Below are 27175 nucleotides of genomic sequence, written 5' to 3' on the forward strand. Positions count from 1 at the left end.
CACCACCAGAGGGCAAAATCTGGTCAGAAACTATAATCTGTCATGCTCACATGCATGTACACACTGACACACACAAACCCATGTTCATGTGCCTACATGCACAGCTGCACACTCACCACTGTTTGGCACACACACAAGCCTTATGTCAGCATTTACATTCTTCCACTCGTGGTAACATATAGTATATACAACTTGCAGCGTAGACAGTTTATATTACACATTCTGTTGAATGTATGGAGCTGGATGTACAGCAGCTTTGCTGAGCACAGAATAATCTACAGCTGAAATGTAGTGATTGACCCTTAAATCCCAACTGAATGTCATGTCAAGGAGGGAAAATGTGATGTATTAGAACCCATATAACCAAGATCAAACCTCCACGCAGCACAGGTAGCTGTCATGTTTGAGCAGGGAGGTCTTGAGGCTGACCCCCCTATAATCTCACCTACCATCAAGTTATGGCTCCACCGCAGTCTGATTACCCTTTTGGAATAAGCCAATACAATTGAATCTGCTTGCAGTGAATCTGTGAATCCATCTTTGATGAAGCAAAGGGCAGTTGTGAGCTGCAACGGTGTGTTGTGTGTCTCACAGCATCTACTGTATACGGCACGTTCAGCTCCATAGAGGTAAAGCTGAACAGCCCGCGCTTGTGCAGTTTTTTTTAATGATACATTTTTATGTTTCATATACATCTGTGGGAAGAAGTTAGCCATAGGTGGTTTAGGTCAGCTGTTGTCAAGCCCATGCTGAGGGGCTGAGGGAAACAGAGCCGCTGAGGGCCATGACGTGTGCTGTTACTGCATGCGTGTGCACTTTTATACGGCTTTAATTACAGACTGCGAACACAGACAGACTTGTTTATTCTGCTGCGTAGTATACACTGAGGCCTGGTTGGCACCACAAACACACGTGCCACACAGACACACACACATTGCTTTGTAGTAGTAAAAGTATCTATCCTGGACGGCGCAGCAGGTTGTACCTGCCAGTTGAGTGACTCACTTGTATTTCATGTCCATGAATTCAGTCATTTATGGATATCTGAGAGCAGGACATCATCACTAACACCCAAGGCCTACTTTTTTCATCATTTTTGTGATAAATCACTCACATCTTTTTCTACTTTGCAGACATTAAACAATTCAGAGTTTTCCAGAATCATAGTAAGCGATCAGCACCATAAAGTTGTATTCTAATTCCCTCAGCTTAAACAAACAGGCTATTTAAAGGGCATCAGCCTAACATAGGCTGCTTTATTTTGAGTAGACGAAGAAGGTATAAATAGACTTTGAGGAGTGCAACAAGCGAATGCTTCATATGAAATGGCTGGCGTTACATCATTGCCTGTGAGAGTGAAGTTCTGGAGAGGCGCTGGGCTCTCTGGGCCAGCCATTATGGTTTGTACTAATGTTCTGGTTTCACAATCCAAACATTCTAAGAGCTGTTATTTGCTCTCTTTTTCCCTTTTACTCAGTAATTCTGCTTCTTTTTTTCAGCCGAGCAAAGCTGTCAACAGAGAGGAGAAGCAGCTTTAAGTGGGAGACAGAAAAGGGATGGAGGGGGAGGAGGAGAGAGACGGGAAGAAGGGAGTTGAAAGGAGAGAAAGAACGAAAAGTATAATAAAATAAAAAGAATCAATAAGTTTGTTAACTGTGTCACCTGTGGGGTAAAGTGACATCGTCCCACGTGTCCATATACATCTTTTAACATATGTGTTGCGGGGGTGTGGTACATTTGCATGTGCAGAGAGAAAAGACAGTCAGTTTGATTAAAGGATAAAAATGGCTGAATGCTTTTTGGCACACTCCAGTATTCCCAACCACTCAAACAGCAAGGTGTATCTCTGTGCAGACAGTCTGAGGTCTGAGGAGGCAGCGTCCACCATGTGGTTGGCATACTGCAACTCATCATTACCGTTGGCCTCAGCTGACGTTACTGAAATGACTTGTATAAGCGAATCAGTGCCTCTTTGAGGAGTTCCAACTGGTAGCGAAATCACAGGACAAACCAACGTACCCCCATCATGCATTTTTCCTGCATTTATCCTCTGTCAGAAACAGAGCCTGCTCTTTTTCAACACAGTATGTTGAGGAATAGCTGAATCAGCACATTCTGACACCAGACTTGTGTCTCTAAGTTGGCTTGTACATCCGCCGTCTCGTAAGAAATCTAAGAGAGAGAGAAAACGTTTAATTTTGACGAGCAGAGATAATGAGATGAAAACGTAATTTGTGGTGGGGCTGGGATGTGTCCCAGTTGTATTCTATATTCTGTCTTTCTGTATGACTGCATGAGGGCTTACACGATAAATGCAACTGAAACCACTAAATGCATGAGTGTGGTCTTAGACAGTACTACTGTACACTGTTGTCCCACAATGCAATGCACAGTGGAAATGGCTCTGTCTGATAGTAACCTAATCTGCCAACCAAAAGTTTGCTCCAGACTTTGTAAGTGTTGTGCATTTTTAGTTTAAGGTGTTTAAGTGTCATTAAAAGTGGGTATATGCTTTCATGTCGTGCTTTCTAGGGGTACATAACTGTGTGGCATGTACACACAGACACATTCATGTACCTACATACACAGCTGCACATTCGCCACTATTTGACACATGTACAAGCCTTATGTCAGCGTTTACATTCTTCCACTCGTGGTAACATATAGTATATACAACTCGCAGTGTGAACAGTTTATATTACACATTCTGTTGAATGTGTAGAGCTGGATGTATAACATCTTTGCTGAGCACAGAATAATCTACAGCTGAAATTTAGTGATTGACCTCTTAAACCTCCATGGAAGGTCATGTTAAAGGAGGAAAATATTAGAATTTATTTAAATGCAAGATCAAACCTCCACGAAGCACAGGTAGCTTTCATGTTTGAGCAGGGAGGTCTTAAGGCTCTCCCCAATGAGCTCACCTCACAGCAGATTATGGCTCCACTGGAGTATGTCCACGTTTCAGCCAAACTCTGGCAGGATGGAGCATGATGTGGCCTTCTCTCATGTCTAGTTATTTTTATGGCTGAGGTGGTGGTGGAGCCATTGGGAGGTCTGATTACCCTTTGGAATAAGCCAATACAATCAAATATCCTTGCAGTGAATCTGTGAATCCAGCTTTGACGAAGCAAAGAGTGGTTCTGAGCTGCAGCTGCAGCAGCGTGTTATTACGCCGCACTGTATGCGGCACATTCAGCTCCAAAGTAAAGCCAGATATCCCACGCCTGTCCAGCTTTTTGTTAATGCTACATTTTTATGTTTCATATATGTCTGTGCAGAGAGGTTAGCCATAGGTAATTAGGTCAGCTATTGCCAAGACTATTCTAATTTGATTTCCCTTTTAGGTATGTAATATAAACTTCTCTTCAGAGTTATAACTCAGATTTCGTCTTTGTCCAGCCTCAAGCTGAGTTGTTACCAACTGGAGGCCCGTCCAGGATCAAACCATTTTTGACTTGGTGGTAATCTAGCAGGTTAGTTTATTAGCTACCTTCTGTGGGTTTGTTACTTCTATGTAGGCGTTTGGAGCTTTGATCAAATATGCAGACACTGCCTACTTGTTTACATGTAAATTTTGGTAGTATCATACATGAGTTGTGTTTTATCTTATGGGGGAAAGCAATTTCCAGTCTTCTGTCGTTTTTATCTATTTTTTGTTCAAACTTGGTAAGTGCAAGTCAATTGTATATTTTTGGTCATATTAAGTTTGGTAATAATCTCTAACAGTGACTTTGTTGCAGCTTGATCTTTTAAAGTGGCAGTGAAAGTGGGGAGAGCTATATACTCTGGATCATGTCTATGGTTTTCTGGTAGTGATCGCAGTAGTGATTGGAAAATTAGTTCTTTTTAGCATATGAAGTCAATAGAATCTGTTCATTTAAAAGATTTGTTAAAAAAAATTTCTTCACCAAATTGTTCAGTTAAGCTCACTAACAAGTGGACTGAAAATGCGAACTTACAATTTAGTCAGACAAAGATACTGTGTACGAATTGAAAGCTTTAGTCCTTTCCTATTATTAAATAAAATATTTAGTACTACTTCCTACTTTGAGACTTCTAGACATGAGAGGGAGGGGAAGGAAGAGGGAGAGGGGTGGATTTGAGTGATTCAGTGACTGTCTATAACTCACTGTGTAGTGGGTTCAGTGAACAAATCAGTTAAGCTCTGAGTCCCTTACTGAGAGCTCAACTGAACTGAGAAATGAACGGATCATTTCAGAAAATGATTCAATTCAGTTTGTTCACCCAAACAAAAACATTCTTTTGAATGAAATGTTCATGAATGACACAACAATGGTTTCCAGCAAATAAGCCCCCCCCCCCGCCCTGCGGCAACTTCATGAAGACTGGGATCAAGATTACATAGTTAGCTGTATGTTAGTAAGCCAACGTAGGGGAGACCTTAGCTGCTACCTTTTGGTTTTGTTAATGCACATTGGAATTCAGTCAGTGCTTTTACATGATGTTAAAAAAAAAAGCTGAATTGTTGTGTTTGCCCAGTTAAAACTTTAAAACAACTTTTAAAATCCATGTAAACATGATGGTCGAATTTCTCGAGGTTGGACTAACACACCTAGATAATGCCGTTGGGGGTCGACTTACTCTTTTATGTATATGCTTCAACTGGACCTGAATTGGTCTGGCGTTCTGCTCATGCTCCTAGTTGCCATGTCAGGCTTTGACCTGGAAGTCCAAAAGCTTACATCCACAAAAGAAAGCCAGAAAAAACAAAAGAAGGGAAGAAAACAAAACAAGAAGGTACCAGAAAAGCATAAAGTACATATGAAATGTACAGTGCTGAAAAGTTATTTATGTTGTCATTGTTCAACATGCAACTCGTTTGCCGCTTGCTAACTTGTTTGGTATATGTCGTAATAGTTTAGTCGAAAGACAGTCCAATAGCAATTAGCTGAGAGGAGGCATATCACCACCTACCGTGGTGGAGTTGGACATACCTCAGCCAATAAATTGATTCTCCCCTGGTGCTTGTATACTGGGATAGGGACAGTAGTCCAATTAAATGGCCTCATGGAGCTATAAACATAGCTCGACTTAACCGAGCATGTAAACATGTGTGTTTTATATAAAAGCTGATTGATGGTAAAAATTAGTTACCATCCTGTTTCTGAGTGTCATGTTGTCAGGGAATTGGTATAGACTATTACATTTGTCAGGATGACTGGCTGTCCCACCTGTTCAGCGGTCAAACAGAATTACTACTTGTGTTCTTGGGAATCTATTGTGCCAGTGCTGGCACTGTGCGTGATTAGCAATTAAATAAACCACAGCTGGTGTACTCTGTTATTAAGTAGTGACCACCATCAGCCAAGTCAACAACTCTGCTGGGCACTCTGTGATTGTACATAAAGTCCTTACAGAATAAATAGAAATGTGATATTTTGACTAATAATGTGTGAGTTGAAGGAAATTCAAATCGCCTCTGGTTCAGTGAGAAAGTTATTGGAACGCAATTTGTTTAAGCTTCATACAAATGGCAGGTCTTCATCCCAAAGACAAATTTCAGTTCATTACAAAGACAAATGTTGGGAAAAATGAACCCAGTGTACCCGGGTGTGTTCTTTTCAAGCTGGCATGCTGTTTAACCTAACAATTGGTCTTTCACCAGGTGTTGGGCTGCTAAAGGCGTATTTGTCAATGGCCTGCCATTATTGCATTGACACAAGTCATGTTTTCTTAATCTATAATTACTCTGCAATTGCAAACCAGCTGTAAAATCACAAGGATGGCTGTTCTCTACATGCTATTGGTTGGAGCTGCTAAACTGCCCCAGCATTTTCTTTTTTTATATATAATTGAAGTGAAAGAGAGCGCTCTGCTTTCAGATCCTTTGGGCAGTCCTGCTATAGTGAATAAAAAGCTTTGCATCCAACCTTGTATAACATACTGGAGCTGAGAAACTGTCTCAATAGAAATAGTAGAGCTTTGTTGAAAAGATTATGGATGTCTGGGGCTTCCAGATGTTTGATTGCAGTTTCAGCGAAAACAGCTCTTTAGGTAATTGTCCTGCCATCTCAATGCCTCTGCACTGATACATTTAATGAGAGGGAGGCAAAGAGGATAGTGAAGAGTGAAGGCTGGAAAAATCAGACTGCTCATGCATGTACTTGTCGTTCAGGTTAGATAAAAACTCTGTGACAAATCCACGAAAGAGACACAGACAGAAAACAAGCGCTGAAGGCTTAGTGTTTCTCTGTTATCATTCCTCAAGCAAGACACTATAGCCCAGCACATCCAACTCAGGGTGTATGCTGCAAGAGGCACCGAGTGAGTGCCTGGCATGGTTGGCATGGTGCCGCGGTCTGTGCTGCCTGGTGCATGCCACTCATTTCTGTGTGAAGCTGAAGCTGTCGCCACATGGACAGCTGGTTGTGAGCTGCAGAGTCCTGCGAGAGCACAAACCACCACATCCTTCTACACCATCAATAAGTTGGGTGCATAATACCCATAGATCCGCTTCAGTTTACCCTCTCTAAATCACTACCAAAGAAATTTGTCTGGAGACTATGAAACTGACCTTAGACAAGCGCCTGGAAACAAAATGACACCCTCCGGCGTTCCACAGCAGTGCAACAGGACCCTGTCCTGAGTTAGATGAGCCTGCTTTCAATCAGCACACATCAGGCTGTATATCAGGTCTAATTAGTGCATGTGGGCCTGCAGCACAGAGCGTGGTGTGAGACATGAGCTTTCCGTGCACTGCAAGCTCTCCCCCGCACGGCACAGCCAGACCTCGTGCCTATACGGCTTGTATTGCGTGGGACGTGACGCACAACTTTTATGGGCTCACCATTTCTCATCTTAACAGCACATGTGTCACAGTCTGAACAAGATTCCACAATGATTGGATCAAAAACATGCAACACGGACATCCATATCCGTGCCACTCTCGCACACAGAGGCTGTGGCGCTCACCAGTGCCAAACGTCTTAGGGGTGTTACAAGAGTGGATGGATTTAGGCCTTAAACAGATAACAGAGGGCTTTAGGGATGGAAAGTTGTGTGGGAAAGGGTGAACGGGTTTGGGTAGATGTTAACATTAAGGGGTTGTAGGGAGGTAAAAATGCTGCAACTCTAGGAAAGCATGGAAATAAAGTTAAGTAACAAAGGTTGTAATGGTTTGTATAAATAACATGATAAGCTTCTCTGTGCCCAAATGAAGATAATAAAACTTATCATTATTTACTCAGCAATCATGGTTGGCTTGGAGTGAAGAACCCACAGACAAATATCACCCAACTCTGCAGGTTTTAGTGTTTTTCTGCTTGTTGTTTTGGTTTTATGGCATGCAACTTTTCTGTTTGTTACCTCAGTCTCAACGCTCTCATCAAGCCATATTTTTTGACTAAGGAGGCTGATAGATTTTGTGAAAACGCTCTAATAAACCTATAATCTATAACCTATCCAGCAGGGGTGAATACGGTGGAGCATATAGCAGGTTAAAAGCCACATATTTCCCTCAGGAGTGAGCAGACCAAAGACAGAGCTGAAAGGAGAGTGAAAATTAAACTCCTGTTGGTCAGGTGTCCAGAATCATGGCTTCAAATGAATGGGGACATTGCCCTGTGTGTAATATTATATATTATTTTATATATATTATATATTTTGCTAACATGTTCACCATAACAACTTTGTAAGGGGATATCAGGTTATATTTACAGTGTGTTGTGTTACCCTCCATTGTCCAAAAAAAAAAGAACATTTTACAGAGCTGTGTGTGATTTCTAAACCATTAATATAGCAGCAAATAAGTGTTTTCTATGCTATCTATGTACAGGTATATTGGACTTATGGCATCCTGCGCAGAGAGTGACCCCACACTCCCACTGTGTGTGCTGTAGTTTTAGCTTCTCTGTTCTTTGTTGTGGTATCTGGGCAGGGCATGCGTGCATGTTATAGTGCATGTGAGACCCTGTGTGCGTATACCACTGACCAGCTTATCACCACTGTGCTCATCCGTTGCCGCTGATTAGGCGGTCCCAATCCAAGGAGGTGGGACAACATCATTATAGTTGTGTAGCGCCCATGCTCTGGTTCCTTTCCCCCATTAACATTGTTAGCTCTGTCAGCACTGTTGCCATTGTTAGCACTGCTTGTGCATATAGCACTGTTAGTTGCTGGCTGCCCAATCAGCCATCTCCATGTTGACAACTATGTGCAGGCAGTCCCGTTTCAGACTCTGAATCACAAACCTATCTTTTCAGCAGCGTTTTTTTTAAAATGCAGAACCAAAAAATGCTTGCATAATGACGCTGCAGTCTGTGACCTTTGGTAGCATGCCAGTATTTGGGAAGCAAAAAGACGCGATGGGCATGATGTGTAACACAACAGCGGTAGCCTCTAGTGTGACATGTAACATACGTGTTGGGCAGCCCTCTCTTAAGAATAACAAGGAGTTCCTGGACTTCATTATCTCCTCAAATTGTAGACATTTACAGCTGCTGTTCTTCCTCTTTGAGTTAGCTGTGAAACTGCTGCTAGCTGCTTTTTAAATTTCCCGGCAGTGTGCTACACATGAAGTGCATTGTCAAAATGTCACAGCTGTCCCTCTCTGGCAGCTGTCCCTTTTACAAAGACGCCGAATCAGCGCTCTTACTACCTCTACTGCTGACCTAAAGGCGAGAAAATTCCACAATTGTATCTTTTATACCCCTTTTTCCACCAAAACTAGTGCATGCACTTTTTTTTCAAACACGGGTAAATCCCAAAGCTGTGTACTTGGTAGTCTGTGCGATGTCGTCACACACAGGCCAGAGAAAAGGCCAACAATAGAAAGCAGCATGGACAGGTGTCTGTGTCTAGTAGTTGCTTCCCTTTATATATCTTTCACTTATTCAGTCTCTCTTTCAAAATCGGTGCAGATGTATTTGGATCAGCGTTTTATTGCTACTTAGGAGGAGAGGGACAGTAATTAGTGGTGGCTTGTCCTTGCATCTCACCACTCAAGCAGCTGAAATCAGCGCAATCAGTTGTTTTCCCATTTGTGCTGATAAGAGCTGGAGGTGATAAATATCCTTGACTACTGCAGAGTAATTTGACCCGGTTGTGAATGCTGATTGTATGCATACCCATTGCAATAAAAAGTCAGATGTTAGTCGTTGTTAGCGGGGTTTTTTTGATGAGGCATTATAGAGAACCAAGAGGCAGAATAACAGCACCACATTATTGCCTTAAATAGGCAGTGTGAAAGGGGCTACAGATATGCTTGTATTGTTGTGAACAGCTCCTTTAATGCTGCTTTAAGGTCTATACATATTGAATGCATTTCCTTGCTCATGAATTATATGCAAACTAGATTTTTTAAAAATGCAGACACTGATCTTCTCCTTTTCTCGCAATGATTGTGTATGGTAAAAATAAGTCTTTTTGGGCCAGTGTCACAAGACCTGCAGTTCCTGTTTGTGGGGCCTCAACGATGAGGAATGGGGACTGTGCAGTGGAGAGGTGTGTGTAGGGGGGGGTATTCATTTGAAAGGACCTGCCCCTCACAGTGTTATGTACGTCCCTGCCTAGCCGCTGGCCTGAGGGCAGATATTGGCTGAGCTGTGTGACTTTATTGGGAAAATTAGGCTAAGTGGTGTGGTGGGGAGCATGTGGGTGGATGGGAGGGGGGCGCTGTGAGCGGGGGTGGGTTACTGACAGGGGAATTTACTTACTGGCCCTCGGGAGACGTTCCTCAGTTACGTTGTGGCTGTTGAAAAACTAATCCTTGCAGTAAATCATGACATTATACATCCACACAGCTAAAATTATCCGGTGAAGGTCAGGCAGAAATTGTGACCAGGGTTTGGCTGCATTCTGACAAAGTGCTAGCAATCCAGAAGTAGACAAACATCCAGATAAACATAGCTCTATCACTCTGGCAGCTTCGCACAGCTCCCTGACAATGTCCAAACATTGCAATTTCAATTTGCACGCCCTGAATCATTACACAAAATGCAGGTATTTTAGGTAGGCCGAAATTGTTTTATTATTTTTAACACAGTAATTGCAAGGCAAATGGTCTTAATTGTAACCCCAGCCTCTGAAATAAACAAGGCTGAAAAACGAAAGTGGTGATTATGGTTTCCTTGGGCCTGATGTGGGATTTGTGAAGCTGCTGCCAACTGCGTTTTCATGTCACTGTTTCGAGTTCCTGCCCAATATAGACACACTGAATCACTCATCAGAACACATGCTTTAATGGAGGACAGTTAGAAAGGCTCTGTCCGGCACAGGAGAGATACTGACTCTATCCACCCCCATCATTCCCCCTGCAGAGGAATGTTCCATAGGCTGTACCCCTCCACAATTACCCCTGCCCCCGTGATGAATGGTGGAAAAACTGGATTTGACAAATAATATCTATCAGCTCTTCTTTTTCCCAGAAAACAGTTAAATAGTTATGGTGCAGCCAGAAGAAATGCACAAATGTCATTATAACATACAGGAAGGATTTCGATGCCTCAATTTGAATAATGCTAAATGTCTGTGATTTGATTTGACATCGGTGCCAGAGCTCAGCAAGAAGCCAAAGCCAGCAGTCTGGGACCTCTGCCTCTCCTAATTTACATTTAGCTTCCTTTAGCAGATGCTCCTATCACCACATTTAAACATTTCTCTTGAAAGATTAGACTACATTGGATAGCATAAACCTGAATCTGCTGTCATTTCATATCAGCAGCTGCTTCAGGTACCTTGATAAATGTACTGGTGTGTTCATGCCTACTAGACTGAGATGTTCATTTGCTTGTGTTGTTGCAGCATGGACTGTAGGACAGAGGTGAGGGTGTGATGTTTGTTTTTTGTTTTTTTTGCATAGACTTGATTCTTGCTGCCTCAGCTTGGCGTCCTCTTCTGGGATGCCTCTGCCAGGCGCTCACTATGGCCATTTTGCTACCATGCCAGTGTTGTGCTTGGCCAGACATAGGAAGAACTAAAGTGTTGGCAGCACGCAACCCTTCAAACACACTCACACACACAATGCCCCGAGAGGTCCAATCCAGTCACACAGGTGTAATGATTTAAGACCCAAATAAGGTTTTAATTTGGCTCCTGTCTGTTTTGGGTTGTTTATGGGTGATTTGCTGACTGATGTGTGGGCCCATTTGGAGATTCGGGCTGGTAAACAAACAGATACACACAAACTCTTTCTACTTAGATGTACTTTATAAAGAGTTCATATGTTGTAACTATGGCTTTAGTAACAGTGAAAAAGTAAACATTAAAGAGGCAGTTTAACATTTTGGGCAATGCGATTATTCACTATTTGAGAGTTGAGTTTTTGCAGGTTGTACCATTCTGTTCTCATTCCAAAGTTGTCAAATATTGCCGCTTCTTCAGTGATTTTGGTGTAAGATGTACTGATGCCAAGAGCCACCTTTTGTGATGGTATGATATTCCGCCAGGTGGTGGCGTCAGCTGATAACACAGCCGTACGGAACCTGTCACGGCTGTATGATATGCCACTCAATGGCGTCAGGTTGAAACTCCGCTGGTAAAGACGTAAGGAGTGCGAGGGTGCCCACCGTGCAGGTGGGAGGGATGGTGGATGGGTCAAAAAACCTGTTTCACCCAGGTGTTCGCTTCCCGTGTGAATGTGGAGACATATTCTGATGATTTTTTTTTCTTACAACACATGCTTCCGCTGCCTGAACCTAACCATCCATGCCTTTGTTGCCTAATCCTAACCATTTGCTTTTGTTGACATCCCAGAGTTGGATGCAGCATCCCAGAACGTCAACAGCAGATGGAGGAGGATACCTAGAGCGTACTTTATAGATGTCCAGAGATAGAGCAGTGATATGTGACAGCTTGGGATGAGAATGTGTTAGTTGGACATAATTCACCATTCACAGAGAAGAGCATTGGTATAGTGTTTTTTAATCTACAAAGCAATACTATGTAAACTTCCAGTTTACCGTTTCTCTGTCTAGCTCTGGCAGTAATCAGCTACTCTCCTCCAAGTGGTTGCTTTTTGATGTAGCAGGATTTTGACAAATCTGGGGGAAAACGTTTGTTCCTACTGTGCATGTTGGGCATAATTACACTTTTCTGTAGCTAGGAAATGTGTTTATGTGCTTCAGGTGGAAAGAAATTCTTTGTGTGGCAAGTGGTGCTTAGTGGTGTGGTTTCAATTAATATTAGGTGGAAGAGTGACTTAATATAATAATAATAAGAAGCCAGACAACCACAGCTTTTCACAGCCATTGACAGTCAGCTTGCCACAGGCAGCACCTCATGGCTGCTTGGTTTGTTTTCCGGTTTTAGTGAATTTGCATGCATTTGGGAAGTTCTAAGCATACGACTGGATAAATGAGACTCACATTATGCTCCACAAGTTGTGTGACAGTATGTTAATTGATGTTTTGATATAGTTTTGCTGTTGTTAACACTGTTGTTATCATGGACCCCATTGACTCCAATTCATCAAGAATTACCTCTGTTTTTGGATTTTTTTGTTCATTGTGCAGGTATGCCAATTTTTCTCATGTTTTCTCACAAATTCAGCTTAACACAGGTTGAGTAATTGATATACAAATGATCATTTTGTTGTTTAAGTATCCCTTTAAATTATCCACCTTGTTTGACCCCTGATGGATTGAACATAGCTTAAACTGAAAAGTAAAAGTGTTGTACTGAAGGATAAACACCATCCAAAAGGGATTTTTCACAACCATAGCATATTACAGATTGTTAAAGCATCACTAAGCTAACAGGAAGGATAATATTTTGAAAGCCATTAGTTATAAATTATTAGCTGTTTAGACTCCACATTCACACAATGATTAATGAGATTAAAATCACAAAACGCATAAGCGAATAAAACTGTCTCTTTCATGTGTCTGTCAGCACGTCAGCTGCACCAACCTTCCAAATTCAATATTCCTCCAATATAATTCATCCTGGATGTAATTAACCGTAACACTGATAATAAAAATGGCATCTTGGCAAATCCCTGAATAGCCGGTGGCAGCTTATCTGCCACAACAGGAGCTACCTTGAGTAACCCTCTCTCAGCTTCTTTCTTTCTCTCTCTTTGCTTTCCTGATCTCTGTTTCATTCTCTCTCTCTTATCCAGGCACATAGGCTATTCACACAACACAAGTATCCCTGCAGCTGCAAAAACACACACTTGTGCATGCATGCACACACATTACTAAGCAAATTTGAAGCTGACACCGAGCCTTTAAAAGAAATTGTAGATGCTCCACGAGCTGAGGACGAGGTTCATCCCGTGGAGATATTTTAATGAGGGAACACAGATCTACATAAGCTAGTAAGAGGAAGGCGTTAAGACGTTACCTCAGTTCATCCTTCGTGTTCCCTCTCATTTCTCAAACCATGTATCTCTTTCTTGCACTTCATCAAAGCTCATTGGCTGCTGAGTGTGAAATGGTCATTATTTTTGCTTTGTTTTTCCATCCATTTTCCTCACTCTTCCTCTCTATCCTCAAACTGTAGTCAGTTTTTATCTCTTAAGAGACAATCAGGTTTCTCTTCAATCCCAATACTATCTCTGTAAAGACATATCACTTGATGAAAGTGATGATGGGACAATATTGTAGAAGTTTCACCCATATGGTCTTGTTTGAATCAAAAGAACATAAATAGTCATGACTGGAGGAAAGAAAGTGAAGGTTGGCTGGCTGGCAGTGGGTTGTTGATGCTTATCTTGAGTCTGCATCAACGGCGAACACAAGCACAAGCTGAACACGCTGCCAGCAAAAACAACTTTTTTAAAAGACATTTTTCTTTAAAGTTTTGTTATTTGTTCAAAGGGAGTCCAAAAGGAATGAAAAAATCTGGAGGTAGTTGGCTTAAGTCAAGTCAGGACAACTTTATTTATAGAGCACATTTAACAGTGCAGTGTGTAGGATTTAGTGGCATCAAGCAGTGAGGTTGCAGACCTGAAACTTCTCCTTTGTGCCAAGTGTGTAGGAGAAGTGCTGTGTCCAACATGAAAACACATATGCTCCTTTCTAGAGCCAGCATTTGGTTTGTCCATTGTGGGCCACTGTAGAGACATGGCAGACTATGTAAGGATATAAACAGTTCAGAGATGTAACTTGGTGCCAGCCCATGCTTTAACAACAAATTATAGAATTATTTATCACTTTGTGTACTTCACTGTACAAGTGAAGTACCAGTGAAAAAAAGGCCCGTACAGGGGACTTCTATCTCACACAGGTTCCGCCCTCTACTGGACTCTTTAGGTAATACTACTCTAATCACAAGAACGCATATGCACAATGAGAAAAGCATAAACGTAATCGGCCTACCAGGGCGTGCGTACCCAAATATGTAAGGAACCTATAGTATATAGGGAGGCGGCTTCACAGCGTCGAACATCTTGCTCTCTTCTGTAACGCGGTGTGGCACACCAACCTTTAGCCAGTTAGGATCAGTGTTGCTGGGTTGATGTTATGTTGCCACAGGGCGTTTAGTCTTTGGGCTCCACCCACTGTACCCAAGAAGTCCAGTAGAGGGTTTTGGATGTCGGACGAGGAAATCCGCCTCCCTGTAAACTATGGGGTCTGCATGTATTTGGGTATGCACATCCTGACTGGCCAGCTACGTTCATGCTTTCTTCAAGAGCCTGTGCGAATAGAACTAGGGTACAATATCGTAACATTCTACACTGTTTCTCTTTCTGGTTCTGAGGAGGAGTCTTACTGCTGTATTTTGAACAAGCTGTGGGTGAGATAGGGATGACTGACTGATTTCTACATAGAGAAAATTGCAGTAGACCAGGCCAGAGGATATAAAATCGTAGACTATAGTCTTCAGATCTTTAACAGGCAGGATTAATTTTAATTTTGCAATGGTAGAAGCTTGCTGATGACTGACTTAATTCGTCAACAGATTTTGAACTAGACTCAAAGATAACCAAGATTTTTTGCAAAGGGGTTTACATTCAATGACAAAAGCTCAAGGTATTGATTGAGGTTGTGGAATTGTCTGCTGGCCCAAAGGGTAGGACCTCAGTTTTATTCTGCTTTATGTGGCGAAAGCTTTCTGCTGGATTTTCATCCTCAGTGCAGTTTAGAAGGGAGTTAGAACTGCATGGATCACAAGGTTTCAATAGGAGGCTTAACAGATTGAAGCAAATGATAAGTAGCAAACAGTTGGCGGTTCTCTGTCACTCCAACAGTAGCTCAACAAAGTCGACCCTCAGTGCTGCTATGCATTAACGCCTTATACACATGGGCCTCTTAGTTCATTCACAAGCCTTCGCACACCACCATTCAGCCAAGAAAGAAGGAAAGTGACCATGTGAGCCCTTTTTTGCTTTTTACTCATGAAGACATGTTGGTATGATGGCTTTGATGGTCTTGGACTAGCTAAGCCAAGTGCAAAGATGGAAAACAGAGGTTAACAGCAAGCCTGGCTCTGTTCAAAGTTAACAAAATAGGCCTACAGCACCTCTAAAGTTCACCAATTATCATGTTACATTTTTTGTTTCTCTCCATCCCTCTTCTCCAGCCACATTTCTTATTACCCATACCAGACCTTTTTTCATTCTCCAGTCCCCTCAGGACTTCACGGGCTGATTTTTCGGGATTGTTGCCTTCTGACAAGCCTGATTTCACTCCAGCTTTTGTAAAAAAAAAATTGCAATGCATGCTGCAATGTTTATTTTTGTTTTATTTGTTTTAAGTTGTGATGATGTCTTGGATGTGGAGCCGATTATTTTGAGCATTTTGTGTTTACAAAAGAATTAGAATCTACTTGTTATGACTGTGATCACTAATGATCAGCTGTTGCTGCCATTCAACACAGTACTGAAGAACTTTCTCTGTGAGCTGCTCTCCTCCTGCTCTCTCTACCTGGTTAGTACAAGCTAACACAGCAGGAGCAGCAAACATCCAACACTAAGCTGTTAAAAGGTCCCAACCATCTCACACCACCACTGAAACGACTTGTCTCTGTCATTAAACACGTGAATAACTGTAAGCGTTAATAACAGTAGCCATGTCATTTTGTGTGTGTGACACAGTCCCAGGCACAGAGCGTATACTCCTGCTGCAGTTGTCTCATGATAAACAGAGAGAAAGCGGGACAAGGAGGGGCCAAGTGAATCAATATGCTGTGTGTAGCTCAACAATGAAATCACATTTTTCCTGTTTTAAATGGTCAACTTTGCATTAAAGATGTGATGATTGGCCAAAATTGCAAGGTTGTGCAGAATTCATGGGGGATTGGCTGAATTTGTGTTAATTACTGCAATCACAATCTCCTTCCATCCTCCAGATGCCCTCAGACTTTCCCTCCTTTACCCATCACCTGGCTGCCACACCCATCTACTCACCTTTTCCCTTTTATTCTCACCTTTTCTTTTATTCTAAGCTGCACTTTAACCTGGGCCTGTATCTGCCTGACCTGATGCCATATGATTCCCTGCATAACCTTTTTTGGATTTGTTTGCCATGTCGGACTTCCCTGAACTGATCAATCTGCATTTTGGTCCTATTCTTGTTACCCTTGTTACTCCAGCATAATATGTGCATAAAACCAAACAGTAAAAATGACAAACTGCAATTTATAAGGGCCTATGTGCTGGATTTTTTCCCGGCCTGATGCAGTCACTTAGCGGAGTCTCGGCTGGATCCATGGCAAACTCATAGGGACAACAAGGTCCCAGTTAAAAAATAGTCTGCCTTTATGCTAAGTGAAGCTAACTGTCTCCTGATTGTGGAGTCAATGTTAGCCCACACACTTGAGGGTGGTATCAATCATCTCCTTCACCTCTCAGCTAGAGAGCAAACAAGCCAGTTTCTCAAAATACCAAACTGTCCCTTTAATAACTTTATAAATGGTTCATCTAAATTCATCTCAAGACCTGGAGCTAGCTGTCCATCTGCCATTGGTTTCCATTGACCCCAACAGTAATAAGAGAACTGAACAAAGAAAAGGCAACAGAGGGAGACAAAGGGAGCTGTCAGTACTATCTGATGTGACCCGAGAGCTCAGATTCAGGTATGAAGCCATGAATGGAGTGAGGTAATCTTGGACCTCAGTGAGTAACAAACAGAAAAGGAGTGAGCGCATTCAAGGACTGTCCCCCAACTGAACTTTAGTTGATCAATTAACTCCATTATGTTAATCTGGGATGCACTCCATGTTCCCTGTGGCTCCCAGTCCACCCAGGAACCCAGGGACGAGCCAAGACAGAGGACGGAGAGTCGAGTTCATTTCCCGCCGAACGGTGAATGAGGTCATCAAATGAGGAGCCCGGGGGCCATCCATCCTCCTGCGAGGTCACCTCAAGGTCTGCAGCACATGTCCTGTGAGTGACCACTTTGATGTCTTTAAAGGAGGCACGCTCAAATAAAGATTTATCAGAGTCTCTCCAGTTTATTTTTGTTTGTGCTTTTATTTGCCAGAACTTTAATGGGGCCCAGATTCTTTTGTACAAGATACCATTTAAACCTGATGAACTGAGGGGCAGAGTCAAACATGCACGCACTCTTACATGTACACCCAGACCTGAATAGTCACACGAAAGAGCTAAAAAAAACACACAAAAAAACAAAGAAACATCCTTAGTTCTACCACAACCAGGTGAGTGGTAACATCTGTAGCTTTTAAGAACAAAGCAACACGAAGCAGTTCTTTGTGTCAGACAGAGATGTTGTGACTGCTGAAGCATGCACCCCAAAGGTGATTCATGACAATTTAGGATCCAGGCTCCATTGCTTTGAGCTGACGCACCAAATCAAGACCACTTCAATGACCCAGAGAAGCAGCCGTGACTAAAAATAAAGAGGCAGAAAGGCCAAGAATAGCCTCGGCATGAGAGGAAGGACTGAATTACTGCTGCGATAAGCCATGATTCCTACACATGCAGTTGGATCACGATGTGGCGGGGGCATGCAAATTGGTACCAGCTGTGTGGCCTTGGAGTATGCCGTTGCGGACAGGAGACAGGGTCCAACTATGCGGATTAATCATTTACTCATATAACACAGCCACGTTGGAAACCTCAGGCACTCACTGCATTTATCTCCATTCATGTGTGGTGGCACTCAAGCTTGGCTTTGTGTGTGCGTGCGTGTGGCTCTGAAAACAATGCCGACCTCAGTGCCCACCACCTAGTCCATTATGGTTGCTGAGGGAGAACGCTTGCTCAGTCAGGATCAATCATCTCAGCACGCCGAATCATGAGCAACACAATCGTAAAAAGAAACCCTCCTCCCCTTCTTCACTTGAACATCCCATCACATGCTATAATGCTCTCTACTAAAAGTCGCAAAAGTCTTCGTGTCAATCTTTTTCCAAGTTTTCGTGGAAACCATTTGGCCCACATTTTGGTTTCAGAAGCATTCCTGAGATTTAGCACCCTGTTTTCTAGGAACAGCATATTCTGGGAACACTCGACTATACAGTAATTCGGAGAACTATATTTCACTGGAATTTTTTGATTTAGGAAAGTGTGATTTTTGGAAGTGGAGCCAGTGGGAGACACAGCCAACAAATAAACTTTATAGCCATGAGAAACCCAGACCATCAAGGGAAGATGTCGGGGCTAAGATGTCAGTAAAGTCGTCCCTGACACGGTGCTAAGGAGACTACATCCATGCTGAATACTACGGACCTGCAACACCTACTCTTGTAATAAACGAATGAAGTCAAATACATAGAATCACACACCTCATTTTACAGATGGAGGTTAAACACTCAGCATCATGATGACAGAATTTTAACAACCGCACACACAAACACAAAAAATCATTGCCTCTTTGAGTTGTTGGTTTACAGGACAAGACCCCCATGTGTTACTCAGTGAAGCCTCTGTTTATGGTGCTGTTTTTACAGGTCTATAAAATATTAGTCTGAACCACTCTGCTCTTGTGTGTGTGGAAAAGCCACATCTGAAGCCTGCTGGTTTGTCATGAGTGGCTGTGGGGAATAAGAGTTAATGCCGTGGCTTGGGACCCTTCCTATAACAACACAGACTCCTTCAAGGGTCCCACCATGACAGCCAAGACCACTGCTTGAGCTTTGCTTGCTGTATATACTTCAAACATCAAACGCTCTACAGGAGACCCGTGCCGTGTTTACTGACCGACCTGTCTGGCCTGTTGCCAAGAGCAGCTCTCAGACATAAGTCGTTCCTCTGACATCACCGCACAAGGGGATGGTAGGCAGACCTGTGTGGAGCTATAAGAAACCATCTCAGACCAAAGCTGTTATGCATACACACGCATCTCCAGTGTCAAAAGAAACAGGGCCTCCAGAATGAGAAGTTTGGTGACACTGGTCTTGTCTTCTTCACTTAAGCCCCTTTCACACATTTATTGCAAACCTGAAACTATTTCCACATTACCCAGAGCTGCTGTATGTGATGCAAATGTCCAAAGTCTGTGTAACATGCAATTGAACCTACATGTGAATAGAGTAGGTAATTCTCCGGAGAATTCACAGCAAGCAAGTGGGCCTGTTGATGAAGTTTCTATCATTCGGCTTGAAATATTAAAACAGAAAAAAAAACAAGCATCTGATGGTAAAGAAGAAGCATCATTTACATGAAGATAGCAATGAATTTGTCTAAGAGATGACAAAATTTAGAAGCTTCTGTCAGTAAATACCAATGGGGGAATGCAGGGGGAAGGCATATTCAAGGAACAGCAAGAGACTTGTTTTTTTATGACCAAATTATGAACTGGCTACATGACTGTGGTGCACTCAGCATCATTACCTGCCTCCTATATGCTCTACATTACCCTGCCCTATCTTCCCCTCGCCTCAATCTAACAGAAAATTTTCAGTAGGTGAGAACAGGCCTGACATCGACAATCTGTGTGCTATATGTGTGAAAGAAAAAGTCAAGAGAAGAAAGTGAATGTGTTGTCCAGAGTTCATATGAGAAAACTAGCCTGTCCCTGTCTGCTTTTCTTTTTGTCTCTCTTGAGCATTATTTTCTTTTACACTTCATCAGTTTTACAGGCTTCCTCAGCCCTTGGTAAAAGAATATTTTTGTTGGCTGAATGGATTATAATAATCCTCCAAATCAGGCAATGCTACTAAAGCTACTCCCTCCTGAGAGTAGGACTACTGTTTCTCTATCAGAAAGAGAGAAAGTAAAGCACAAGTCATTGTTCATCTTTATTCATAACTCCCTGTAGAGTGAAATCAGCTCAAACACAAACTTTTAATCGATTTCTACCCACCATAGAACACAAACAGAAAACTCTCATGCCCATGTATAAGCCCTCGACAGATTTCCATTAGCGCAACCAAGAGCTCTGCTCAAACTGTGGAGATGAACCCAGCTCACACCATGACAGGTACACTTAAAACTGACAGTGAAGACAAACTCAAACTGGCAGATTTTCTCATTCGTTTTTCTTGGACAGACTGCTGCTAACTATACAAACTAAAAAATGCAAAAAGGGTTTTGTTTTTCTAATGAAAAACATTCACACACAACCCCCACCCCCTCCTTTTGGCAAACAGACACAACTAATGCACCTAATTCTTTGCACATCATTACAAGGAGAATGTTTGGAATCTAACATACACACAACACATAAACAGACTGAGTTATATTTGTATATTCAATGAATAACTGCTTCTCTGAAAAATGTAAATAACTCACAAAGACAAACTGATGCTGTAGTGGAGATATAAACCATGAGAAAGTAAGACAGAGAGAGAGAGAGAGAGAGAAGAAGAAGAAGAAGAAGAAGAAGAAGAAGAAAATGAGTTGGACAATAAGGTATTATGATGGAAGATGGCCTGAGGCAGAGAATCTGGTATACACACCATATACACTACTTTGTGTACGGCGTGCATGCATTTACCAGACGCACGCATGCACACACGCACGCACGCACTCACTCACACACACACACACACACACACACACACACACACACACTCACACACACAGTACAAAGTGCATCCCATCCACCAACCCAGCAGGAGGAATGCGGGTCCAGTAAATATCTAAAAGGGGAGAGTTGACAGATGGCAGTCCTGAACACAATAATTACCACATACTTCCCACCACTGTGCATGTCTGCTACATCCTCAGCTCCTCAGGCCAACTCCCTCTAACCCAAACCAACAGCACAAAGAGCCCACACAGCAACTTCATCCAGCTTAGGTCTCACAAAGAAGCCCGGCTTTTGGTTAGCAGCTGAATTTAACCCACAACACATATAGGCTGGCTAGCTGTTGACCGGAGGCATTAGCCCTCAAGACATATCGTATGTTTAAGCTAACTTGAATCATGTGATACCACAGCCTTGATCGATGCTGGCCAGCTTATAACCACAGAGGCACCGGAGCCATTGTCTGCCTCTCTCACCAAACCTACCGTGACAGACTCCACTAAGACCATGTTTAGACCCTGGGGCTGCTTCTCACACCATAAACGCTCAACTTCAATTCACTAGCTGTCTGCAGCTCCCATCCAACCCACAGGTATGACTACGCACGCTGGGATGGCCAAGACAGCGTAATCAGCAGATTGGGGGTTGGAATCCGCAACCATGAAGATGAGTGGCGCCCACCATCGCAATGTCATGAAAACTAAGCTGCACCTCACTGCGCTGGGGCTCCCCGGACCTTAAAAATGTCTCGCTTTGCCATGCGGTCTCCCTTGATAGAGAGTTGAGAGCCAAACAAGAGGTTCACACACTGGAGGAAGACATCAACATTGCAACAAGTACTTACGGGTCCAGTTTATTTCAACTTGTTGCACAAGAGCAACAGAGCTTCAAATGTTTACACCAGAGTTCTCATCCTTGGGGTCAAGATGCTATTTGTGGTTGCTTAATATGCAAACAGGGTCACAGGAGATTTGTCAAACTCATGCATGAATGTCTGGTATATTTAGACTGAAAATAAGGAGCTTTAAATACATTGAAATGTCTTTGTGACTCATTTGGAGCTTCCTCCTGCTATGGAATTATAACAAAATTTGGGGACTTTAAATCTGGGTCAAAAAGGTTATGAAATCCTTCAAACTCAGAAATAACAAATAACTTACGTTTTTTTTTTTTTGTTTTGTTTTTTTTTCCCCATGAGATCAAACCAACCACATAGAACAGATTTATTACATGACTCAATAAAATGTGCCCAGAGACAGTGGATAAGTAAGGGTTTAAGGGATGGATCAGGGATTGTGAGCTGGATAAAAGTGTGTTCTGTGTGTGCACAAATGACTGAAAGCAGCTTGCTCCCTCTCTCTCACTGTGATCTTTCAGCACAATGTAATGATGAAGGATGAACCAGCCTTCCAGGGTTCACTGAGTTGGTCTACAAGCACTCCACTGACCCCCCTCTGTGCACTCAGCTCTGATGCTTGGCCATGCAAGGAATGTTCACACATACGGATACAAACACAAACACTCAGGCATGGCCTGAAAACTGGTAGCAGGTTATCTAACATTCCTGACCTGCAAGACATTGGCTAAATTTGGAGTCTCACAATACTACAGCACGGGTTGTTTGTTCAAATGCCTTAAATGACTTATGTTTACAATTTTATGAGAAGGACCTCGTGTGGCCATGCGAATTATGACTGTTGTCTGTCAGAAGCAAAGGTGGAAGCAGCGTGATGTTGTTAAAGTACCGCAAAAGCTTTTAGGGAAGAGGTCTGAATGAATGGTTGGGTGGGTGACACCAACAACTGCTGTTTGCATCCCCTTTTACTACTGGCTGTCAGCGTTGTTTTACTACGACCATGATCCTCCCCTGAACTTAACCACATGGTTGTTGTTTTTAACCTGAGCCACAGTATGTTTTTAACCTTATCCAAGAAGTTTTTAGCCATGCTAGTGGCTCTAGACATTAACATGTCAGTCCATTGGTCAGTCGGTCTACCACTTTGGTCTAGAATTAAGCATCACAAATACAGGATGGATTGCCTTGACATCTGGTAAAGGCATTCAAGGACTAATGGCCATCTACTGCATACTTTATGTTTAGTAGTAAATATTAGAATGTTAAAATACTAAACTAACATGGTATGCTAATTATCAGCATGTTAACTTTGTCATTGTTAGCATGCTGATGTTAGCATTTCACTCAAAGTGCTGCTAAGCTCAACCAAGCTTGGTTGTTAACACTAAGCCTTGTTTTAATCCAATCCATGATCTTCCCTGAACCCTGGCCAATTACAAACCCCAATTCCAATGAAGTTGGGATGTTGTGTAAAACGTAAATAAAAACAGAATAAAATGCTTTGCAAATCCTTTTCAAACTATATTCAATTGAATACACTACAAAGACAATATATTTATTGTTCAAACTGATAAACTTAATTGTGTTTTGCAAATATTCACTCATTTTGAATTTGATGCCTGCAACACGTTCCAAAAAAAGCTGGGACAGGGCACTGTGTTACATCACATCACCTTTCCTTTTAAAAACACTCAATAAGTGTTTGGGAACTGAGGACACTAATTGTTGAAGCTTTGTAGGTGGAATACTTTCCCATTCTTGCTTGATGTATGACGTCAGTTGCTCAGCAGTCCAGGTGCTCTGTAGTTGTATTTTGTGCTTCATAATGCGCCGCACATTTTCAATGGGAGACAGGCCTGGACTGCAGGCAGGCCAGTCTAGTACCTGCACTCTTTTACTACGAAGCCACATTGTTGTAACCTGTGCAGAATGTAGCTTGGCATTGTCTTGCTGAAATAGGCAGGGACGTCCCTGAAAAAGACATTGGTTGGAAGGCAGCATATGTTGCTCCAAAACCTGTCTGTACCTTTCAGCATTAATGGTACAGCGTTTCTGGGTGTTGTTGATATATGGCTTTCGCTTTGCATGGTAGAGTTTTAACTTACACTTTTAGATGTTGTGAAGAACTGTGTTAACTGAAAATGGTTTTCCGAAGTGTTCCTAAACCCGCGTGGTAATATCCTTTACAGAATGATGTCGGTTTTTAATGCAGTGCCGCTTGAGGGATCGAAGGCCCCGGGCATTCAGTGTTGGTTTTCGGCCTCACTGCTTACGTGCAGAGATTTCTCCAGATTCTGTGAATCTTTTGATGATATTATGGACTGTAGATGATGAAATCCCTAAATTCCTTACAGTTGTATGTTGAGAAACATTGTTCTTAAACTGTTGGACTATTTGCTCACGCAGTTGTTCACGAAGTGGTGAACCTTACCCCGTCCTTGCTTGTGAATGACTGAGCCTTTCGGGGATGCTCCATTTATACCCAATCACGACACTCACCTGTTTCCAGTTAACCTGTTCACCTGTGGAATGTTCTAAACAGGTGTTTTTTGAGCATTCATCAACTCTCCCAGTCTTTTGTTGCCTCTGTCCCAGCTTTTTTGGGAAATGTTGCAGGCATCAAATTCAAAATGAGTGAATATTTGCAAAAAAACAATAAAGTTTATCAGTTTGATCATTAAATATCTTGTCTTTGTAGTGTATTCAATCGAATATAGGTTGAAAATGATTTGCAAGTCATTGTATTCTGTTTCCACTTATGTTTTACACAATGTCCCAGCTTCATTGGAATTGGGCTTTGTAGATGAACCAAATCCAAATTTCAGCCACAGAGGTGTCAGAGCAGAAATGCAGATATGAATCATTTTTGTGCAGTTTTTATCTGGAAAGGAGTGACACAGATGCCAATAGGGGCACAGGATCAGAAAACACCCATAGCGTTTGGAATTGCTTTTGTGTAACACTTTAAGAAAGTCAGCCAACACCTCTGCTGCAGACTAATATAGCATTGGCTCAAAATGATTAGTAGTGCTTTTTTCTCGCGAGCCCCCTCAGAGCTTTTATATGAAGTTCATGGTGTTTATCCAACAGCTTCTGTGTGTTTCTGGTCCAGCATCCCGAGATTTTGATTTTCCCCTTTCTCCGTCTTCTGCATTTGTGTTTACCCCGTCTGTTTCTTTCTCTTTCTCTTGGTTGAAGGGCAGTGGAGAGAGAGTGAGTAAGAGGGAGCCTTCAAACCCCATAAGACTGGACTCCATCAGCCATGGATCAACCACAAGCACTGGTAACCACACTCTCAAATGCTTATGTCAGATGTTATAAAGTGCCCATGTGGGCCTCATGAAGGACCCCTGTGTGCCATCGTTAATAAAGGGCCCTTCTATCCCCACGACGACTCACAGAGTGGTCTGGCCAGGGGCTCAATCCTAAAAATAAAGAAACATACATATGCATTTTAGGAATTGGTATATTTGCGTCATAGAGAATTCATGCATACTCACTGATGCTCACACCAGAGATTTATTCAGGAGAGAAATTAAAAAAGAGAAAAAAAAAGAGGGGGCACTTCATGGGTTTTAATTAAAACGATTCATTACAGTTTTACAGTCTGACAGCAGCACTAAAATAGGCAGTCCACGGACCCTTTTTTTCAGACGGCATTGGGATGAGGTTGGGAACATGTTGGTCAGCAATGCTGTTTACAGAACCGCCAAGCACATAAATTCATCTTCACTCCCTGTGAGTTGACATATTGTCAAAATAGTAGCACTTAATCAGTGAGATTTCCCCAAGGAACAAAATGTACAGAGCAAACAGAAACACCAGTGCTCAGTTCGTACCTCCCACGACTCACACCAGAGAATTTGTGTCCCAAAGCACTTCTGGCACATGAAATGAAGAGGCTGTATGTAAGGCCAGGCTCACAACCCAGTTAACCAGCCCTATACTGCTTGATATGATGGGGAATGTGGGAGCAAGAGGCATGATTGCTTTTTAGGGGCTTTTCTAAGTAAAGCCATTATTAGCAATGTTTTTATACTAACAATAGATCACACGGCTACTTGTATGTGACATAGGTCACTTGTAATGAAGAACCCAAAGAGAATTATTACCTATCTCTGCCATTCCCCTCATCTATAGAGAGCATTTTAGCAACCTTCAGCTCATTGTTTTGTTTTTTTCGCCCCACCTCATACATCTCTTTAACAGCTTGGGCGCAGCTGTTTTTTTGGTACTTTGGCAAAGGTGGCGAAATGTGAACCAACTAGCACACTAGTCTAAGCTTTCTGTAAGCACAATTAATTGTTGAGGTGTGTCAATCCCTCTGCACCTGCAATATTTCACTCTCCACCCGCAAGGGTTCGTTCGTTCGCTGTATGTTAAAATGAAGTGCTATACTTTTAATTATTCTGCATGCAGTAAGTGCTATATAGATTAGCTGTGCTTAGCTCAGTTTAGACTTGTTAATGAAGTATATGTTAATTCTAGTATAAGTATACCAAAATGTACATCTGGTAGTTCTCAGCTATCATGAAATGTAATTTTGCAAGGTACAAACTTGAGTCTATGAAAGAATAGTTGCTAAGCTAATATGCACAAAGCATTAAACTCTGTATTTCCTAACCTTTAAAAAGACCTGTTACTTGATCCCAAAGACCACCAGGAACTGGGCCAGGTTGAGGTGTGTTCACTGTACCTTTTGAAATGCCTGCAGAGACAAAAAGACAAAAGACTGAACTATCAGCTTTAAGCCATTCTCTTTCACACACTACCTCTGACTCCATCTTAACCTTCTCATCTTCCCCTTTTTGCTTCGAGGCTCTTCATCCATTTCACTTACTGTCTCTGGTCCGTGATGATGCTCACAGAGGGGCATTTGGAATGTGTGCACGAGTTTGTTGTTGTTGTGTTCACGCAAGTGTGTGTTTGTAATGGGTGTTGGGGTGATGGGGATGGAGGGGGTGTTGGGGCTCTCCTCCGCGGATGTCATAATTAGGAACTGGAATTCTGAGAATTCCTGGGAAGGTTGGACGGTCGAAGAACTTTTCATCTTCTGTAGCAGCCCGGCCCCCCAACCCCCACCTCCCACCCCCCAGCCGCTGGCCTTACGGAAAAATACAACATGTTCCAACACACACCATCACAGCAATCAATTACCCCTAACTGTAGAACACACATCGTAAACAACAAATATCCCAAAACATCCTACAATTGTAACCTCATGGCACTGAGGTTCACAAGCATCTGTGACATGTTGGTTTGATCTGGACCCAACCACTAATTCATGGGCTGGCTAATTAACCTCAACTATTCTAAATACAGTATATCATGCGCTTTATTTATACCACTATCAGAAAATAGTTCCCTCCAGACAAGAAAAATAAAATGTTGAACGCATTCCACATCAGTACAATAAAAACACTTTATTCTTTACAAACAGGTAGCCTTATATAAGGCTGTAATATTATCACTGTACAAG

At 42.3% G+C, this 27175-nt stretch overlaps 1 protein-coding gene across 2 annotated transcripts in view; it reads left to right on the plus strand.

The window, feature by feature from the left end:
* The window catches only part of bnip1a (BCL2 interacting protein 1a), a 48100-nt gene extending 23065 nt beyond the window's left edge, over positions 1 to 25035 (plus strand). The window contains exon 7 of one of the 2 annotated variants that reach the window (XM_042493615.1): positions 24895 to 25035. The gene's annotated coding sequence lies outside the window, so the exon portion shown is untranslated. Of the gene's footprint in view, positions 1 to 17142; positions 17218 to 24894 lie in introns of those variants that run through there. The other variant, XM_042493616.1, reaches the window with a different exon arrangement.
* The last annotated feature ends 2140 nt before the right edge of the window (positions 25036 to 27175 follow it).

Source organism: Plectropomus leopardus, chromosome 9, assembly GCF_008729295.1.
Source record: "Plectropomus leopardus isolate mb chromosome 9, YSFRI_Pleo_2.0, whole genome shotgun sequence".
Taxonomy (NCBI): domain Eukaryota; kingdom Metazoa; phylum Chordata; class Actinopteri; order Perciformes; family Serranidae; genus Plectropomus; species Plectropomus leopardus.